At 41.8% G+C, this 21521-nt stretch overlaps 1 protein-coding gene across 33 annotated transcripts in view; it reads right to left on the bottom strand.

The window, feature by feature from the left end:
* Positions 1–21521, bottom strand: part of RBFOX1 (RNA binding fox-1 homolog 1) — a 2483553-nt gene that overhangs the window by 133911 nt on the left and 2328121 nt on the right. The window lies entirely within an intron of this gene.

Raw genomic sequence — 21521 nt, 5'->3', positions numbered from 1 at the left:
TTAGCTGCATTTCAAGTGCTCAAGAACCACATGTAGTTATTGGTTCCATACTGAATAATGCAAATACAGAACGTTTCCATCTCTGCAGAAAGTGCTGTTGTGCTCTGTTTGCCTAGACCATGTAACATCATTAGCATAACTGATTGTTTCACCTCCCCTGTCTTCCAAATAAGGCTGTATAACATGATGTTACATTGACACCCACATATTTGGCAGGAACGAGGGGAAAAGTCACAGTCACATTAGGTATCATTATAGCCACTGCCATACTCTCGGTTCTAGAGTTTTAACATTTCAGACATTTAGCATTTGATACTTTCTCTGCAATTAGCAACTATTGCCTCTAGCCGGCAGTAAATGCCATCCACATCAGATACCGACTTTGAAACTATGATAGAAAGCTTACACAGAAGCCTATCAAATTTATGAGTGAGGAATCATCCTGACCTATTTATAAGCAATCTAGAAGTACATAATTGGGACAAAACTATCAATGTAGGCAGCCAGATGTAAAATAATAACGACTGAGAGAAGACAATCTTACAAAGTGAAATACAAAACAAACACTCAGATAACATGGGCATAATTAGCAAGTTTCTCATCAGCCCTGGTATGTACTGGTTTCATTTGCATTTTCCTTCCTAACACACCCTGAATTGCATTTTGAAATAAAGACATCTTGTTAGCTGGCAAACCATTCTTCCAAGCTGCTCTGGTATCAAAAGACCTACCAGTTGACTTCAGCTTTTAAGTGCAAAGTCATGTATTTAGACAATGTATTTAGTCATTTTGCCTATACTGTTGGATTGAATAGGAAGCAGTACAGTGGTCATTTTCTTAACTGGTAAATAAAGAATAATGAGTTCATACCTTTTGAGGCTTTGTGATTGAATAATGTGTGCTAAATTGGCCAAGTTCCTGGTATGTATTCAATAAACGGAAAGTGACGAACTGTTTAGAATGATGGTAAGTTTTTTAAATACCAAAAAGAGAAATAAACCTCCTTTGAGAAACACACAGGAAAGGTTTTCATTTGCTTATTTTTAAAGTGTTTACACATCTTTACTGAGCAACTGCTTTGTGTTGGACACATAAATCAGCCCTCCTTGTCACATGCAATTCCAACTTTAGTGCATGACACCAATAGAGAAAGACAATCATAAATAGAGTCATTTTGTCATTGTCTTTTGTTGTTGTTTTCTTGGAGTTGGGTCTTGCTCTGTCACTCAGGCTGGAGTGCCATGGCACAATCACGGCTCACTGAAGCCATGAAATCCTGGGCTCAATCTTGCCACATCAGCCTTCCAAGTAGCTAGGATTACAGGCACGAGCCATTACACCCAGCTAATTTTTATTTGCAGAGACTGGGTCACACTGTGTTGCCCAGGCTGGTCTTGAACCTCTGGCCTCAAGCGATCCTCCTGCCTCTGCCTCTGCCTCCCAAAGCACTGGGACTACAGGCATGAGCCACCATCCCCAGCCGATACAGACTGGTAAATGTTGGGATAAGAGGCAATCACAAAGGGCTGAGTAACCTTAAATCAAGGTCATATGACACTGCTGGAGGTTCAGCAAGGCTTGCCAATTCTGGAGGTTAAACGTTAAGTGGGAGATGTCTAAGAGAAGAGGTGAAAAGGACTGAGGCTATTCCAAGAGAGGGCAGTGCATGTGCAGATATGCAGAGATGTGAAATGATGTCTTGGATTCAGGAGAGTATGTGTGGACTCCAGCACCACTGGTCAGATGAGGCATGTATGAAGGGAAGGCAGGAAGACAGGTTTCAAAGATAGTCAAGGGGCTAGATCAAAGGACAGTGTGCAAAGCAAGAGTCTGAGCTTCATCCTAAGAGCAATAAGGAGCCACCTAAGGATCACAGCAGGAGTGTGGTATGACCAGCTTGTAACACAAATGATAAATGTCTGTTTAATAGTTGGCTCACTCACTGACCGAATGAATTATAAGTACACGAATAAACAAATGCATGAAGAACTGTACAATCAATGTTGCCACCTTCATGTGATAGTTGAAGAGCAACACTGTAACACTGAAACCCAAACAGAGCAGAATTTGCGTTTTCTCCGCTGAGAATACGAGGTTTGGTGCCATGTCCATGACACAGAAATGAGCTCGAATCATGCAACTGTCACTTTTCAGAGGTTAAGATGTTTTAGTACTCTACACCCAGACTCGGAGTTTACAGATGCTGTAGCTGAAACCCTAAGCTTCCAGTCCATTTTTTTCCATCCTGTTAGAAGTTCCTGTTTCAATGCAAAAACAAAATGAGCTCCTTCTTATCCTGAGAAGGAAACATAGATTTGGATTTGTGTATAACTGCTGGATGTTTCAGTTTAATGAACCTAATTAGGAATTACAGAGATTATGATTAAACATATTAAATGATTAATAGCATTATGCCGCTCATGTGAAAATTAAAATTAATCATCTCTAGTCAAACAGCACTTTGGAGAAATCTTTGCATTGTTTCCTTTGATAAAAACATACAATGCTCAATTAATCATTTTGTAGTGTATGCTTATATACAAATGCCTATAAATTGTTATGGAGAAATACCTGTGTATTAAAAAGAATCCTTAAAGCATGCAAAATAAAAAAGTAAGCCAAAAGTGTTTCAGGTCATTGTGGGTGTATGGAAAGGGAAAAAGAAGAGTGTTAGGAAGTAGAGGTTGAGGAGTGAAGAAAACAACAGAAAAAGGAAATCTCTTTCAGCCTGCATGCCTTTTATATGGTGGGATGCAGCACAATGAACAAGGGTTTTGGAATCACACAGACCATCCCTGTTATTTGCTAATCTTAGGCAGGTCACTTTTCTTCTCTGACCCTCACTTTACTTTTCCACCAAAGGACATTAATGGGGTAATGGGGCTAGGTGCAGTGGCTCATGCCTGTAATCCCAGCACTTTGGCAGGCTAAGGTGGGAGGATCATCTGATACCAGCCTGCAGCACAGTGAGACCCTGCCTCCACTAAATAAATTTAAAAAAAAATAGCTGATCATGGCCATGTGCCTGTCATCCCAGCTACTTGGGAGACCGAGTTGGGAGATGGCTGGAGCCCAGGAGATCAAGGCTGCAGTGAGGGAAGATCATGCCACTGCACTCCAGCCTGGGCAATGGAGCAAGACTCTGCCTCTAAAACAAAAGCAAAAAGGACACTAATGGTACTAAGCTCACAGGATAGTGGGAAGGATGAAATGCAGCGGGAGATGACAGAGCAGCTACCGCAGAGCCTAACGCATGTTGGGGTTAGAGATCATCACCAACCCCTCCACTGAGTGTGATCTCTTTTCTTTCCCTTTTTTCTGGGAACTTCCAAGGAAAACATATTTAGAACCAGCCTGCGTTTTATGTCTCTATATTCGTTTCCTGAAAGAGGACCATAAAGCTGGCAGCTTAAAGCCACTGGACTTCATTCTCCTGTAGTTGTAGAGGACAGAAATCTAAAATCAAGGTGCCAGGAGGGCCACACTCCCTCTAGAGGCTCTAGGGAGGAATCATGCCTTGCCTCATTTAGCTTTTGTTGGCTGCAGGCGTTCCTTGGCTTGGGTCTGCATCCTTCCATCCTCTGCTTCAATCTCCACAGTCCCTACTTCCCTCTGCGTGGGTGAAACTCCAATTTCCCTCTTCCTTTTTCTTCTTAAAACGATACTAGGATCGGGTGCGGTGGCTTACACCTATAATCCCAGCATTTTGGGAGGCTGAGGGGGGCAGATCATGAGGTAAGGAGTTCAAGACCAGCCTGACCAACATGGTGAAACCCCGTCTCTACTAAAAGTACAAAAATTAGCCAGGTGGGGTAGCGTGCACCTGTAATCCCAGCTACTCGGGAGGCTGAGGCAGGAGAATCGCTTGAATCCAGGAGGCAGAGGTTACAATGAGCCGAGATCGTGCCACTGCACTCCAGCCTGGGTGACAGAGTGAGACTCCATCTCAAAAAAAAGATAATTAATTGTTGAGCCCATCCTAAATCCAGGAGGATTTTGTGTTGATCCTTAGTTACATCTGCAAAGACCTCCTCACCCCCCCCCCCCCAAATAAGATCACATTTATGGAAGACAAGGACATATTTTTTGGAGGTCACCATTCCCTCTACTACATCTCTCCACCAAACGTATGCAGTACAAACAAGCAGCTGTTATCCAGGAGGCAATGCATCCTCCACCACTTCAGGCAGCACGAAGTTCTCAAGATGAGTGGCCTCAAAGCAGGTCTAGGAGAAGGAGGAATGAATGTTCCTGCCAGGCTGTCATCTGTCAATAGGAGTTGTGACGGTTAACATTGAGTGTCAACTTGATTGGATTGAAGGATGCAAAGTATTGGTCCTGGGTGTGTCTGTGAGGGTGCTGCCAAAGGAGATAAACATTCAAGTCAGTGGACTGGCCAACCCACCCTCAATCTGGGTGGGCATCATCTGATCACCTGCCAACATGCCTAGGATAAAAGTAGGCAAAGGAACATGGAAAGAATACACTGGCTGAGTCTTCCAGCCTACAACTCTCCCCCATGCTGGATGCTTCCTGCCCTCGAACATGCGACTCCAAGTTCTTCAGCTTTTGGACTCTTGGGCCTTCGACCACAGACTGAAGGCTGTACTGTTGGCTTCCCTACTTTTGAGGTTTTGGGACCCAGCCTGACTTCCTTGCTCCTCAGCTTACAGAGGGCCTATTGTGGGACTTCACCTTGCGATCGTGTGAGTCAATACTCCTTAATAAATTCCCCTTTACATAAACATCTATTTTATTAGTTCTTTCCCTCTAGAGAACCCTGATACAGGTGTCACTTCAATGAGACTCCCCAAAGAGAAGACTTAAGTCTTCCTCTCTCCAGCCCACTCTCCCCAGTGGCCTTTGATCATGGCCCTGGATGCAATGACGTCTGGCTGGAAAGCCTTTCATCAGCCTCTTGAAAGGCCATCAACACTCAAGGAAAGACATGCTGCCTGTATGTTCCCAGTACCTACTACTGTGTCTCATTCAACTTGAGAAGTCATTATAGCATCCCTGAGAAGCTTGCTGAACGTTACGGCAAAAGCATAGTGTGTAATTCCTAAGGAAAAGAAAATGTGAAAAAGCTAGGAAACTTGCTAATAGGACAAACCATCTAGAATGCACATTCCTGAAGGGCAGTGGCTATGGAATTCATAGTTATAGTTCCTAAAGCTGTAGCACATCAAAGCTTAGTGGGAAGTAATCTCTGAGAGAACTCCTGATTTATTTGACCTTTTTTTTTTTTGACACAGAGTCTTGCTCTTTTGCCCAGGCTGGAGTCTAGTGGCACAATCTTACCTCACTGCAACCTCTGCCTCCCGGGTTCAAGCAATTTTCCTGCCTCAACCTCCCGAGTAGCTGGGATTTACAGGTGTGTGCCACTGTGCCTGGCTCATTTTTGTATTTTTACTAGAGACAGGTTTCACAATGTTGGCCAGGCTGGTCTCAAACTCCTAACCTCAAGTGATCGGCCTGCCTTGGCCTCCCAAAGTGCTGGGATTACAGGCCCGAGCCACGGCGCCAGGCCTAGCTTTTGTTTTATTTCTCAGGCCCATGCACAACTCTGAGATGCAGCCTCCCCATCAAACAGGAAAGGCTGCAGGACCCTACACAGATGGGAAGTCCATTAACCCCAAGAGGTGGGTTTCCAGGCAGCACTTGGCAGAGATTCCCTGATAAGCTCATTAGGACCACAACGCCAGCTTCTACCCGGGCCCAGTGTGAAGGCCTTATTAGGAGGTGGGATCTTTGCAGCAGAATTTTTCTTAATAAACAAACTCCCCAGGTATCGGCGCAGGTTATAAATGTTAAGAAAACACCACTGGCACTTTAATCTCCTGAAGATCACTTAGTGCTTCCACAAAGACCTTAATAAAGAACCACAGGGCTCCCTCTGCTATAATCGTTCCTAATTCGATGAATAGCTCTGAGCAACCCGAGACTAATCCTGGTGAAATTGGATTTTGATATCGACCAATCCAGGGATGACTGTTGGAGAGAAAATGCATAGTCGTGTAGAGATACATGCCTTTTGGATTCTGTCCCCCTCCTGGGGTTTCCTCTGTCTGACCCTAGGGAGACAAGACTGAGGCCACCTGGGTGGCATCTTCTAGTGATGACCAGGTAAGTGGGTACAGAAGCACAGGGAAGGATTTTTTTTTTCTTCCTTAAGTTCTGGAGTACATGTGCAGGTTTGTTACATAAGTAAATGTGTGCCATGGTGATTTGCTGCACCCATCACCTAAGTATTAAGCCCCGCATGCATTAGCTATTTATCCTGATGCTCTCCCTTCGCCCCTTCCCCCGGTGTGTGTTGCTCCCCTCCCTGTGTCCATGTGTTTTCACTGTCTTGCTCCCACTTATGAGTGAGAACATGCAGTGTTCGGTTTTCTGTTCCTGAATTAGTTTGCTGAGCATAAAGCTTCCAGCTCCATCCACTGTCCCTGCAAAGAACATAATCTTCTTCCCTTTCATGGCTACATAGTATTTCATGGTGTATATGTACCACATTTTCTTTAATCTATCATTGATGGGCATTTGAGTTGATTCCATGTCTTTGCTATTGTGAATAGTGCTGCAGTGAAAATACATGTGTATGTGTGTCTATACTAGAATGATTTATATTCCTTTGGGTATATACCCAGAAATTGGATTGCCAGGTAAAATGGTATTTCTGGTTCCAGGTATTTGAGGAATCACCACACTGTTTTCCACAATGGTTGAGCTAATGTACATTCAGGGAAGGAATATTTATGGCTAGGTAGCTCTGCATTAAAACTCTAGTTTCATCACTAGTCCAGCTATGTACATCCTTCTGAGCCTTAGCTGCAAGCATAGATAAATGACTTCTATCTCAGGGTTGTCTGTGGGTCCAGGGTACTGGTGGCAGTCCTTACTCATCCAGTTTGGGTTGAGTAAAATGTGGTAGATGATACCACCATGAAGTTGTCAGTAGAAATCAGAATACAGACAGAAATTAGAGATGTCGAAGTTCTGTGCTCAGTGGGGGAGAGGGGATAATTAGAAATAAAATAAGAACTGTAGCAAATTCTATTTGATGGAAATGAAAAATACATGCACTCATCACACAGCATTAGATATAGCTCAAGGATGATGGTGAAGGACTTTAGAGAAGCCTGTCTTGTAAAATAAAATGTAAGTGATATACGTCATTTTAGAATTCTTAGAAGTCACTTTTTTAAAAAAAAAAAAAAGTAAAATTTTAAGAACGTTCATTTTAACCCAATTTATTAAGGATATTATTTCAACATGCTATCATGTAAAAGATATTTTATATTCTTTTCTTTTTGGAGGATGTCTTTGAAATCTTGTAATTTACACATCTCCATATGGAAACTGAATTGTCATTGGAAATACTTGATTTATATTTAGCCTTTGAAAAAATGACATTTGAAGGATCCTCCAAACAAACTAATAACAATCAAGTATCAGTGCTTACATTTAAATTGAAGTTAAATCAAGTTCACTAGCTGTATTGTTTTGTTTTGGTTTCTTTGGAGACAGAGGCTCACTCCCATTCCCAAGACTGGAATGATCAAGGCTCACTGCAATCCCAACTTCCTAGGCTCAAGTTATCCTTCTGCCTTGGTCTCCAAAATGTTGGGATTACAGGCATGAGCCACCACACCTGGCCTCACTAGCTATATTTCCGGTGCTAAACAGACACCTGTGGTTGGTAGCTTTCTGTGGAAGACAACATAATGACCCCTTAAAGATGTTAAGGTTCTAATCCCTGGAATCTTGAATAGGATACCTTACATGGCAATGGAGAATTAAGGTTGCTAATCACATGACCATAAAATAGATTATCCTGGATTACCTGTGTGGGCCCTGTATAATCACCAGGGTCCTGAGAAGTGAAACAGAGGCCAGTGGCATGGAAGAGAACCCCCAATGTCAGAGTGAACACCCCGTGAGAAAAACTCAACCCACCATTAGATTTTGAAGATGGGGAAAGGGGCCATGAGCCCAAGAATGACAGTGGCCTTCGGGGGACAGGAAAGGCATGGGGAAAGATGAAATTATGAGCCTATAGAAATATCATCCTGCCAGCTACAATCCTTGTAAACCTGGTGATACCCATGCTACACTTCTGATCTCCAGAATTGTAATCTAATATACTTGTGTTGTGGAAGTTACTAGGTGTATGGTCATCTGACAGCAAAAGAAAACTATTGCACTCTCATCAGAAAGCACAGGTATAGAACATTTTCATCACTGTCAATGGGACGGTACTGCTTTAGAGCCATGGTGTGCTGGGGGAAGAAAAGGTGACAATGGATAATGGGTTTAAAAGGGAGGAAAGTAGAGAAAGAAAGTCTTCCCTAGGACAATGACCATAATTGTCAGAGGCAGGAGAATGAAAGCAACTCCATCTTGAAAAGGGGCTGGATAAAATGAGGCTGAGACCTACTGGGCTGCATTCCCAGACAGTTGTAAGTCATTCTTTTTTTTTTTTTTTTTTTTTTTTTTTGAGACAGAGTCTCTATCACCCAGGCTGGAGTGCAGTGGCGTGATCTCAGCTCACTGTAAGCTCCGCCTCACGGGTTCACGCCATTCTCCTGCCTCAGCCTCCCAAGTAGCTGGGACTACAAGTGCCCGCCACCACGCCCGGCTAATTTTTTTTTTTGTATTTTTAGTAGAGTCGGGGTTTCACCATGTTAGCCAGGATGGTCTCCATCTCCTAACCTCATGATCCACCTGCCTCAGCCTCCCACAGTGCTGGGATTACAGGCATGAGCCACCATGCCCAGCCAGTTAAGGCATTCTAAGTCACAGGATGAGATAAGAGGTCAGCACAAGATACAGATAATAAACACATTGCTGATAAAACAGTTTGCAGTAAAGAAGCCAGCCAAATCCCACCGAAACCAAGATGGCAACGAAAGTGACCTCTGGTCATCCTCACTGTTCAATATACACTAATCACAATGCATTAGCCTGCTAAGAGACACTCCCAGCAGTACCACAACAGTTTCCAAACGCCACGGCAATGTCAGGAGGTTACCCTATGTGGTCTAAAAGAGGGAGGAACCCTAAGTTCTGGGAATTGCCCAACCCTTTCCCAGAAAACTCATGAATAATCCACCCCTTGTTTAATATATAATCAAGAAATAATCATAAAAACAGGCAACCAGCAGCCCTCAGGGCTGCTCTACCTATGGAGTAGCCATTCTTTTGTTTCTTTACTTCTCTAATAAACTTATTTTTACTTTACTTGATGGATTCCCCTTGAATTCTTTTTGTGTGAGATCCTAGAACCCTTTCTTGGTGTCTGGATCAGGACCCCTTTCCAGTAGCAATAGAATCCTTTGAAATGAGGAATATTATTGAGTCAACTAATTTTCAAATACATCTATTTTTAAATGAAATAAATTTGGCATTTTAATGTTTTTTCTTGGGCAATACTGTAAAAAATATCCAGCTTTAATTTTAGGTATCCATACATATATATGGATATATATATATAGGTATATATATGGATATATAGAGAGGTATATATATGGATATATATAGGTATATATATGGGATATATATAGAGAGGAATATATATATATATAGGGTTATATGGATATATATAGGGATTATATATAGGGATATATATATAGGGATTATATATGGATATATATAGGTATATATATATGGATATATATAGGGATATATATATGGATATATATAGGGATATATATAGGGATATATATATGGATATATATAGGGATATATATATGGATATATATATGGATATATATATGGATATATAGGGATATATATATGGATATATACATAGGGATATATATATGGATATATATATAGGGATATATATATGGATATACATATATAGGGATATATATATATATAGGGATATATATATAGGGATATATATATAGGGATATATATATATAGGGATATATATATATAGGGATATATATATATATCCAGCTTTAATTATAGGGTGGGTCTCTCAGGCAGTCAGTTCCATTAGCAGTAGCTGTCAGCTGTGACTTTTGTTGATATCATTATTTTTGGGTGGTATTTCCCTTTACTCTGTAAATACATGTTTCTTAATCTATTTCTTTGTTCATGGATACACTGAAGGTTTTATGAAAACTGTGGACCACCTTTTGGGGGGAAAATACACATACACCTAAATTTTGCATACGATTTCAGAAAGTTCACAAGCTCCCTGGAGGATACATAGACACCCTTGGATGTGGAAAAGGATCACTGAGGAAGGCTTTTGCTTCTGCCCTATCCTGAGTTAAGACAAAGGATTCTGGCTATCACTGATGCTGAATGCCACTAGTAGTTTATAAGCAAAATGTGAAACTGGCTAAATGGTCTGGGATACAGGATGGAAAAGAAAACTGTGCTGAGGTCGCACCATGAGCTAAGCATCTCACTGGTGTTTTCCATGCCTTATTTTACCGAGTCGCCATAACAACTAGGAAAACTGAGACTCAGAGAGGTTAGGTGATCTGTCTGAAGTCACACAGCCAGGAGATGGAAGGTTTGAACTTAGGATATCTAACTCCGTATCCTAAAATCTTTTTGCTCCTGAATGGCCTTTCAAGGTCAAGGTGAAAATGCTCTGGAAAGTCTAAGAACAGGCACACAGAGCAGCTGCAAAGTACATACAGACAGGAGTAAAGATTCACAGAAACCCTAACTGCCTATGTTCTAGGTCTGGGCTGGAACCAGAGCAGTGAGGTGGGTGAATGAGGCCCTAGCTCATCCAACCAATTAAAAAGCAAGCAAAAGCAGGCTGCTTCAGCTGTGTGGTTTGAACTACTAGAGTCCTGGGGTGACCTCTGTTAAGCCCTCATTGACAGGTTTTCTTATTAGAATAAGCATCCTATGGATAAACACTATATCAAATGCTTACGAGAATATGAGAACCCCATGAATAAACACTCTATCAAATGCTTCCTAGAATATGAGCATCCCGTGGATAAACACTTTATCAGATGCACTATATCAAAAGCCCTTTACCATGACACATAGTAGGCGCTCAGCAAGTCTTTCCTGAATCATTCCAGGAAACTAATGATTTGGGCCCAGCTGCTGCTTCGTCCACAAGCATCCCCAAATTCACCATCACGGTGTAGAAACCCAGCACCCAAGACACGACGTGAATGCTGCATGATTCTCCCCACAGTCAGCCTACTGACTATTCAGCATCTTTCCTTTCCTACAGGCTTCCTCCCCTCCATGCACAAAACTCTTCACAGTGATAAATAAAAAGTGTACTTTGAATAGCCAGCTGCTGCTCCATCCTCCACCAATCAAGTTATTTCTCAGAGAGAAAAGCTTGTGAGTGTCTTCGAGGCATTATTTGATTAAGTTGACAATATTATGTGAGCGATGGTTGAGTACCCACTGCGAAGTACTTTGGACCAAATTGATTTGTGTAACGAACACTTGCTCTGTCTCTTCTTGCAGACTGAATAGCGGTCTTGATTTAGCCAGTAATGCTGGGCGCCGAGTGAATTTACAGGGTCCACGGTCCCTCTCTCTCAATCTGCAGAGAATAGCAGGGCAGAGCATGGGCTGGCATAATTCAATACATTGTACTATAAGCTCAGAAAATAATATCGCAGAGCTCTGCAATATACCTATTTGATTTGATTTGTAAACCTGATAAAAAAGCAATTGAGAAAAGTTCGGGGAAAATATATATGTTCTAAGCAAAAATGTAACTATATTGAATGTGTACAAAGAATCCAAGGATGGTGGCGGGCGGGGGAAGAAAAATCATGCATACCAAATCAACTTCACACCCTAAATTAGACAATATTGCACATTCTCCATTTAAAACGAAGCAAGATTGTGAAAAGTTATTTTCCATTAAAAGTAATAATAATGGTAAGCCCAGGGAATGTGAACTAAAACCCACACTTCGGGTTTTCTCACAATCCTACTTCAAAACGGGGCTCGTGCAGATCCTCCCAGCTTCCCGCTTTTTCATTTGAGCTCTGTCGGCAAACAAATAAGTTAATCACACAGCTTTGGATGTAGTTAATGCCTCATTTCGAGCCTGGCTGGGCTGATTCCACGGCCAGGTGACACAGATTTAAGAAATACATCACATTTCCCTGCAACTCGAATAAATTCAATGCTCTGCTCCAGTGATGAAATTCCTCTGAAAGGAGAAGGGCTGGAGGACAGAGAAGGGCTGACTCCGAATTCCTTTGCTATTTTTATTCCTTGGGAAAAAATAGGATGAATGTACAAGGGGCCAGGTGTTTAACACATCAGTAAAGGAGACAGCCTGTCTAGGTGTCTGTATTAGTCTTCTCAGGCTGTTATAACAAAATACCATAGGCTGGGTGGTTTAAACAACAGACATTTATTTCTTACAGTTCTGGAGGCTGGTAGTGCAGGATCAAAGTGCCAGCCAACTCAGCTCCTGGGAAGGGCCCTCTTCCTGGCTTGCAGATGAGTGCCTTTTTTTTTTTTTTTTTTTTTTTTTGAGATGGAGTCTTGCTCTGTCAGCCAGGCTGGAGTGCAGAGGTGCAATCTCAGCTGAGTGCAAGCTCCACCTCCCAGGATCAAGCAATTCTCCTGCCTCAGCCTCCTGAGTACTTCAGATTACAGGCATCTGCTGCCACCACGCCCAGCTAATTTTTGCATTTTTAGTCAAGAGGAGGTTTCAGCATGTTGGCCACTCTGGTCTTGAACTCCTAACCTCGTGATCTACCCACCTCTGCCTCCCAAAGTGCTGGGATTACAGGCGTGAGCCACCACGCCCGGCGTGAGTGCCTTTTTTCTGTGTTCTTAGATGGCAGAGAGAGGGAAGCTCTGATATCTCTTCCTCCTCCTGTATGGACACTGTCTCATAGGGCTCTACTTTTGTGGCCTTAAATTAACCTAATTACCTTCCAAAGTCTCCATTTCCAAACACCATCCCTTTGGTGGTTATGGCTTCAACATATGACCTGGAGTAGGGGACACAATTCAGTCCACAGCTGTGTTAATGAGGCAGCGCCTACAAACACCTGCACCTAAAGAAGTAGTGTTTGTCCTGGGAGCTTGAAATCAGGTGCTCACTTATCCAATCATTCAAAATATATTTACTGAGCACCTACTATACATCAGGCCCCGGTGGTACAGTGGGCAGGGTTGGAGGTTGGTGTCTGCTTATCAGAAAGTGGAATGACAAGACTACAAAAAGCACTCTTTCTTCTCCTCTTCTTGTTGCAAAGATTTGGCTTTTGGTTCCAGGATAGGTAGTTAAAATATATAATAGGCTAGCTGCGGTGGCTCAGCCCTGTAATCCCAGCACTTTGGGAGGCGGAGGTGGGTGAATCAGGAGGTCAGGAGTTCGAGACCAGTCTGGCCAACATAGTGAAACCCCGTCTCTACTAAAAGTACAAAAAATTAGCCAAGTGTGGTGGTGTGTGCCTGTAGTCCCAGCTACTATGGAGGCTGAGGCAGGAGAATTGCCTGAACCCGGGAGGCGGAGGTTGCAGTGAGCAGAGATCGTGCCATTGCACTCCAGTCTGGGCAACAGTGTAAGACTTTGTTTCAAGCAAGAAAAGAAAAAAAAAAAAAAAATATATATATATATATAAAACAATAGCAATAACAACAAGACACATTTATAGACTTCGAAACACAATTATCTAGATTTGAATTCCAGCTTCACTGCTTCCTATCTGTGTGAACTGCAGCAGGTTACTTAACCTGTCTCATTACCTTTATCTAGAAAATAGGAATACTATTGGCATCTACCCCAAATGAGTCAACACCTGTAAGTGCTTAGGATGGTTCCTGGCCCATGATTATTATAATAACCAGCATCCAGAAGAGTGGCTGATTAATACTTCATTGCCATTTAATAAATCCTGGTTGAGTGATTAGCATTCTATTAATCTCTTCACATTGTCTGATGACTCAGACAAGAGGATTTTATTATTGTGCCCATCTTATGGCAAAGAAATTGAGGTTCAGAGGGCCTCAGACCTTCTTTGGGATGTTTAGTCCCTACATGGGAGGCAGTATAGCACAGTGGCTTAGAGCCCTGGCATTGCAATCCCCTGGGTCAAGTCCCTTAATGGCATCTAAAGAAGATGCAACAGCTCTCGGGGCACTTGGTTGTTAAAACTCAGGCCAGTCCACTTTAAAGCTTCCAAAATCAGTGAGATTAAAACTCTCTTCCTCTTGCTACAGATCTGTGGCCCAGTATACCTACAGTGGGCATACAGTGTTTCTTGCCTGTTGGCTCCAAACTCTCCAGCAATTTGTAGGATCAGTGGGATGAGGTGCAACCTCTGGGACCTTCCTCCTCCTCCCCCAACTAGGGAAGAAGCTTCTTTCAAGACTGGGGGCTGAAGAGAAGGAACCTAGGAGGCAGAAGGCAGCTAATGAAATCAAATGCATCCTGGTGATGAGAAGTGCCTCTTTTTGCCTCCCATCTCATCCTGCTGGGGCTCAGGTGCCACTGGTGGCTTCCATGGATGTGGTGGGGCTGTGGAGTCCACACTCCTGGGTTACTTAGGGCACTGATCAGCCATCCTCTGTCATTCTCCATAGTTGCCCAGGGTCTCGTGTCTTCAAGGCTGCTGCCAATGGTCATTGCTTCCAACTCTCCTTTCAGATGAGGGTCCTCTCCCTCAGCATTTGGTCTCCTGGACACCCTTAGAACTCCTGCCCTCTTCTGTAACTTCAGGCTCTTTCAAGAGCCAGAGGAACCACAGGGAACAGGCGGCAGGTACCCTAATGCATTCTCAGCAACAGCTCTTTCCCATCCTGCTGTTTTGGACCACACCAGCAAGCCTCCACCTTTATAAATCCCCAGATAAAAAGCAGGTACACGGCTCTATGCCATGACATTCCGCACCCAACTAATTTTGGGAACATGTCAAATACTCCCAAGATTGTTGCCACTGTGTTCTGTGTTAATGGTCTCATAAAAATGAGCTGCCTTGTTCTCTAGCTTAGCAATCTTCCAGCAGCCTCCCTTTCTGGCTGACGCCTCCACCTTTTCCTCCTGCAGTTTTTTTTCTTTTTCCTCATCCCCTCTTAACCTCCTGGTTTTCTTTAATTACCTGTCCCACTCAGAAATCAAGGGCAACCTATACATCAATTTAACACTAAAGTTCATATTTGGTACTGAATCCTAAATTCCACTTAGCTCAAAGATTTCCCCCCTAATATATTATGCAAGATTTAAATGAACCAAATGGCAATTCTATACGTTATGCTAATTTTCCAGACCTAAGAAAACTGCTGAAAGCACAATTCAGTTGCAGAAAATGGGTGATGAATTTAAGATGGCACTGATCTCCCTGAACATCCCTGGGTTTTCCTGACTAATTACTTCTTTCTTTGTATTAATATAAATGCTTCAAACAAAGAGACAAACACTCCAAGAGTTTTGTTCTAGGACTACTGGGGTTTTTCCAGGATATGCTGAGACATGGAGATATCATTCTTTGTGAAAACCAATATGTCTCTGAACAAAAATTTGACAGTGAAAGAATCCTGTCACATAAACTGCACAATTTCTGCAAATTGACACTAGTCAGGATATTTCGGAGTTTCTCAGTAGGCTAATTTCTCCTGCATTGGCAGGTGGGAAGGAGAGTAAGTATATGTTAGGAAATGGAAATGCTAAGAAATATACTCTGAAAATAGAAATGCCTGCATCTCCTTTCTACTTCGCTCTTCATCTAGATGGGGATAGCATGCTTTTTCTTTAAAGTGCTATAGAGTGAATAGTTGGGCATCATAAGCCATGCTGCACATAAAAGCATCCATGGGGTAATATGTAAACAAATGAACCATGAATGTGGCTGTGTTTTAATAAAACTTTATTTGTAAAAGCAGAGACAGTGGGCTGGATTTGGTCTGAGCTCCATGGATTCCCATGTTGGTTCTTAGAGGGACAAATACTCTGTGTCTACACTGTTCAACTCAGCTACCATTTTAAGATCTGCTTGTATAAAGAACATTTGCTACATATGGGGACTAAAGGATGAAGAAGACATAACCTGAACCTGTAGGGAGCTCCTAGCTTTGTGGAGGAGAAATGAATAAACCATACAGTCACAGGACAATGGATGAGTTCTCTGATTGAAAGACATTTGGATACATAATTTGGCCAGACGGGAATATGTGAAATTTCTTGAAAAAAGTCTTATTCATCCAGAAACTCAGCAGTCACACATTAGCAGAGCTCAGGAGCCAATGTTTAGGTCCCCTAAAAAAGTCCAAACTCTTAAAATGAAGAAAGGGAAACATCCGCTAGTCTTGGGATCATCTCTCATCTAATTACATCATTTGTGGCTCCAATGAGAAGAGGGTGAGACTTGGGTGGTAGACATGATGCTGTGTGACTGAGAAAGTCACTCGCCCTCTCTGAATCTCAATTTCTGAAAAAGGAAGGATGACACTTGCCCCCTCTTTTCTTGGGCCATAGAGAAACAAATTAGATTATGCTCCAGGACATGCTTTGGCTGTTCCAAAAAACAATTTTTGCTTTTTTTTTTTTTTTGATACTCTACATAAAAATGCAAGATATGTTCCCACCGCAGGATGACAATGTGAAATCCAGAGCAGCAACAAGACTTTTAGTCACTGGGGGGTACTTTCATTTAGGAGACTTGAATTCAAGCCTACCTTTTGTCAATTTCTCACTGTGTCATGTTTCTGAAATGAAATTTTTTGCAGCTGAATAAACTGAAGACATGAAATTTGGTGGCCTTGCAGGCACCTGTCAAGTCTAAAAATGCAAGGTTCAGAGATGTAGGGAGGGCAGGTAAGCCAAGAAGTCCACCCCCCATAGGGGGTTCTTGACAGCCTTTAGCAAGGTGCAGATTTTGCAGCCAGAAAAGTTGACAGGTTTGCCGTAGAGAGATTTACATGAATTGCATTGGTCTTTCTCCAGGTACAGCCTGCTGAACGTCTCTAAGTCACCTGGGTAAGGACGTGGAACACCCAGATTTCAGGGCCCCATCCCAGAGTGACCCATTCATATTCCTATGCACTCAAGATAAATCTTTTAAAATAATCTTCACAGGTGACAAATAGGATCCAATCTTTTAACAGCCACTGTCTATACCTTAGGGAGGCAATCCTGCAATTGTGTAGCATTTGACCAACAGTTGACCAAAGGCAACTGTTTGACCTTGGACATGTTACTTCATCCCTAAAGGCCTTTCTTTCCACAGCCTTAAAATGGGGATTTGTGAATTCATTCATTCAAAGAAGACTGATTGAGAAACTCCTAAGTGCCTGGATAAGAACCAAAGACTAAGGAGGGTAGATGAAAAGCGAAAGGCCCGTAAAGTTCTTACTCTGGCTTCTGGCACTGTGTGGGCACACAGTAGACACAAGTCATGAAAATTCATTCTTAATTACCCTCCATATCCACCTTGGAAAGCAAAATCACTGTTTAGAGGACAGAGGGCAAGCCTTGGATTGGGTGTCTTGTGTATCAGGGTTTGCACACAATTCTTGGGCTGCTCTTAATTTGCGAGGCATGTGTTTTCCCTGAATCAAAACCTCCACCTAAAAAAAAAGACTTTTATATTTTTAAGGCAGATGGGGTTGGGGTTGGAGGCAGGTGATATTTCAAATGGTTTCTCTGACTGGAGTCAAGCAAGACTTCCTTATGGATCTCAGATGTGCCCTAGTTTCTATGAGAATATATAAAGGAAGAGAGGGAGAAAGAGAGACTAGGTGAGAAAGAGAGAGACTGAGAGAAAGAGATGTATAACGTATATAACATAATACAATCATAAAGAAGAATTTCATGGCAGATATAACATTCTGATGGAGAGGCTCACCACTGACTGATTATTTGATGCTTTCGATCTTTTATATTGAGTTTGAGATTACAAACCTACTTTTCCATTCAGCCCTGCCCTGCAGCTTTCTCTGACATTTTGTTATCTTTGCCTAAACCTTTCAGGAAAGGCCTCTGAACCTTTCTCCTATGCTGGCTGCAAGGGAAATAGGATTACTGCCTTCCCCTTTAACAGAGACCAAGCACTCTTCATTGATGGGTAAAATAAAATAAAACTATAAAATAATTTTATTCCATTCTAAAAGTAGGGAAAAAAAATCTTCAAAAGAGTAACAGTGGGGTTCATTTAGCATAAATGCCCACTAGCATTTGCTAGGAATATGAATCCCATCTACATTTTTCAGATGCTTACCACATTATATAGTATTTTCATATACTTATTTCACAAGTGCTCTCAGAAAGGCTTATGGCATTGGCCCAATACTTTGAGTGTGCACCAGAAGCAGTTGGATGCTCTTTAGAAATGCACATTCCAGGGCTCCAGCCTTTTCGGTGCTGATTTTGTCAGCCTGGGGTAGCTGGTGGACTGTTGGAGTTTGTTGATACTGATTTCTGAAAGCCAGTTGCTAACTTGTCAGGAATTCTGTGACTCTGCTGTTAAACACAACCTTTAATAAAAAATGAAATGACATAAGCCCATAATTAAAGTATATATATATAGTAAGAAAGTATATGTATATACATATTAATATATGTTGTATATGTATATACATATTAATATATGTTGTATATGTATATACATAAACAAAAATATGTGTACACATGTATTTATGTACTATACATGTATATATTCATATTGATATATAGCATACAGTATAATTATACATATGTAGCATAAATATAAATGTGTGTGAGTGTGTGCGTGTGTATATATATATGTATGTCTTATTTTGAGACAGAGCCTCACTTTGTCACACAGGCTAGAGTGCAATGGCACAATCATGGCTCACTGCAGCCACGACCTCCCAGGCTCAAGTGATCCTCCCACCTCAGCCTCTCGAGTACCTAGGACTACAGGTGTGCACCAACATACCCAGCTAATTTTTGTATTTTTAGTGGATATGGAGTTTTGCCATGTTTCCCAGGGTGATCTTGAACTCCTGGGTTCCAGTGATCCACCACCTCGGCCTCTGAAAGTGCTGGAATTACAGGCATGAGCTACTGTGCCTGGCCTCAATAAAGTATATTAAAAAGTAATAAGAAATAATGAGTTTTGAATATTAAATTATTTTACCATACTTGAATATTATCTGTGCTCTTGAGGTTTTGTTGTTTGTTTGTTTAGTGTATCTGGATGGTGGAAATACTGTGTCATGGTCCACTTCTGCATATTTTTTCCTAACTCTGTGTTCAGTGACGAGGCATTGGTATCTTGCAATGGCCATGATGGGAGTCTTTGCACCATGGAAATTGGCAAATGCTTCAGATCAGTCTCCCCCTCCTTCCCCCACCAAGCTAGTTGTTAAGCATTTACTAGCATGTCACTTATTACAGCCAGCAATATGTGTTTGTAACAAGCACATCAGGTAATTCTAATATAAAAGTGCTTTCTGGCCCACAGTTTAAGAAAATGCTTTTTTTTTTTTTTTTTTTTGAGACAGAGTCTAACTTTGTCTCCCAGGCTGGAGTGCAGTGGTACAGTCTTGGCTCACTGCAACCTCTGCCTCCCAGGTTCAAGTGATTCTCCTGCCTCAGCCTCTCGAGTAGGCGGGATTACAAGCACCCACCACCATGCCTGGCTAATTTTTATATTTTTAGTAAAGTCGGGGTTTCAACATGTTGGTCAGGCTGGTCCGGAACTCTTGATCTCAAGTGATCCGCCCACATTGGCCTCCCAAAGTGCTGGGATTACAGGTGAAAGCCACCACGCCCGGCTGTTTTTTGTTTTTTTAAAAACAGTCATTGGAGGTATTGTATTTTGGTCATTTTTCCAGTTGCTTTACAATTCTCTTTGGCAATAAAGCTGTGCTAAGTACTGATGAAGCCCTCAGCTATAGAAAGAAACACCTGTGTTCGAGACCTGGCCCCATGAGTGGCACGTGACAGTAGGCAAATTACTTCACCTCCATGGTACTTCAGTTCCCTCATCTGTAAAATGGGTTTATAATACTCGCTCTGTGGACTCACAGCAAAAAATAAAACAACATTACAAAGACTGTATCAAGCCTGACTCCAAATAACTGTTCAATAATTGATATAATTGGTGTTTCATGATATCCATATGATGAGGAGGAGGATGTCGTTGTTGTTAACAGAGGCATTTGGGAGAAATCCTTAGAAACTATGGAAGTGGTTGATAGATATTAAAATGACTTAGTAATTTTAAACTAAGTCGGTTTCAGAAAACAACAATAACAGCCTTTATATCTAATTCAACAAAGAATTATTTTCAAACAATAACAGCAGTGCATACCATTGCACATGGGTTATACCATTTATCCCCATGATACCTCTATGAAGTTGGTGGTAAAATTATGCCCATTTTATAGATGAGGAAATTAAAGCCTAAGAAGGCGTCCACATAGCTAGCAGATAGGAGAGTGGGTCCTAGAACTAAAGTCTTAGAACTGAGCCAGTGCCTTTCCACTAATGTCATGAAGCTTTCTTAGGTGAATGAAACTCCGTATCCAAAAGAGAATGTTGAAAATGAAAACAAAGATAGGCCCATGAAGGGGAAATTCAAGGTAAAAGTTTCATACTGAGTTGCTTATACAAATAAACCTTAAATATTCCAGAGTTACCTGTGGCCATCATGGGAAATAATATGTTCCATACATTTATCTTGGGTACCATCATCTAAGAAAGGGATCTGAGTTACTCAAACAACTACTGACTTGATGAGTAATGCTATTTCTTCATGTGCCGTGGTTTAATGAAATGGAGGGGAAGCATGCAAATCTAGCAGACAATCTGGTGTACAAGAAACAGAACTAGCTGTAGTGTTGGGAGATGCAAGTTCGAATCTGGGCTCTCAGATTTGACCGAAGAGCTGCGTCATGTTGTGCAAAACTTAAGACTTCTCAGGGCCTTATAAATGGTGGTCATGATACTTAAATTTTAAGCTATCATGAAGATGCCACAAAATCTAGATAATTTAGAGTGTTTACCACAATGCCTTGGTTATCAAAGCCTTCAGAGTTAGCGTTACTTTCTTGTAGTATAAAATTTAATATTTAGGTTCAACAAATATCCATTAAGCACTAAGTATGTGCTAGGTGCAATTCCAGGTGTTGGAAATGCATCGTGGAGAAAACAGGAAAAAATCCCTCCTCTCAAGGAACGTAAGTTTTAGGAGAGCAGGAGGAAGATGAAGCATAACCTAATCAATCAGAGCACTGCAGAGCATGTTGGAAGCATAGGCACCATGAGATAAATACTGAGCAGGAGGAAAGGACCGTGGAGGTAGGCTTGACATTTTCAATGGATGGCTTTTATGAAGGTGACATTTGAATCACAATTTGACAAAGAAGAGTGGGCCACAGGGAGAGCTCAGGCAATAATAGCCCAGTCCCAGACACAGCCAGTGCAAAGGTCCTGCGGTGAGAAAGTGATGAAGCGTGAGGCTGGTACAGAACGTTCAAGGGGAAGACAAAAGGAGATGACGTCAGAGACCTGACGAGGGCACAGAAACAGGTCACGCAGGTCTTTGTAGTCTGCTGTAAGAACTTTAGCTTTAAACAAAAAAATC

The sequence above is a fragment of the Gorilla gorilla genome, chromosome 18 (genome assembly GCF_029281585.2).
Source record: "Gorilla gorilla gorilla isolate KB3781 chromosome 18, NHGRI_mGorGor1-v2.1_pri, whole genome shotgun sequence".
Taxonomy (NCBI): domain Eukaryota; kingdom Metazoa; phylum Chordata; class Mammalia; order Primates; family Hominidae; genus Gorilla; species Gorilla gorilla.
Note: the sequence above shows the minus strand (reverse complement) of the source record. Positions and strands in the feature narration are given on the sequence as shown.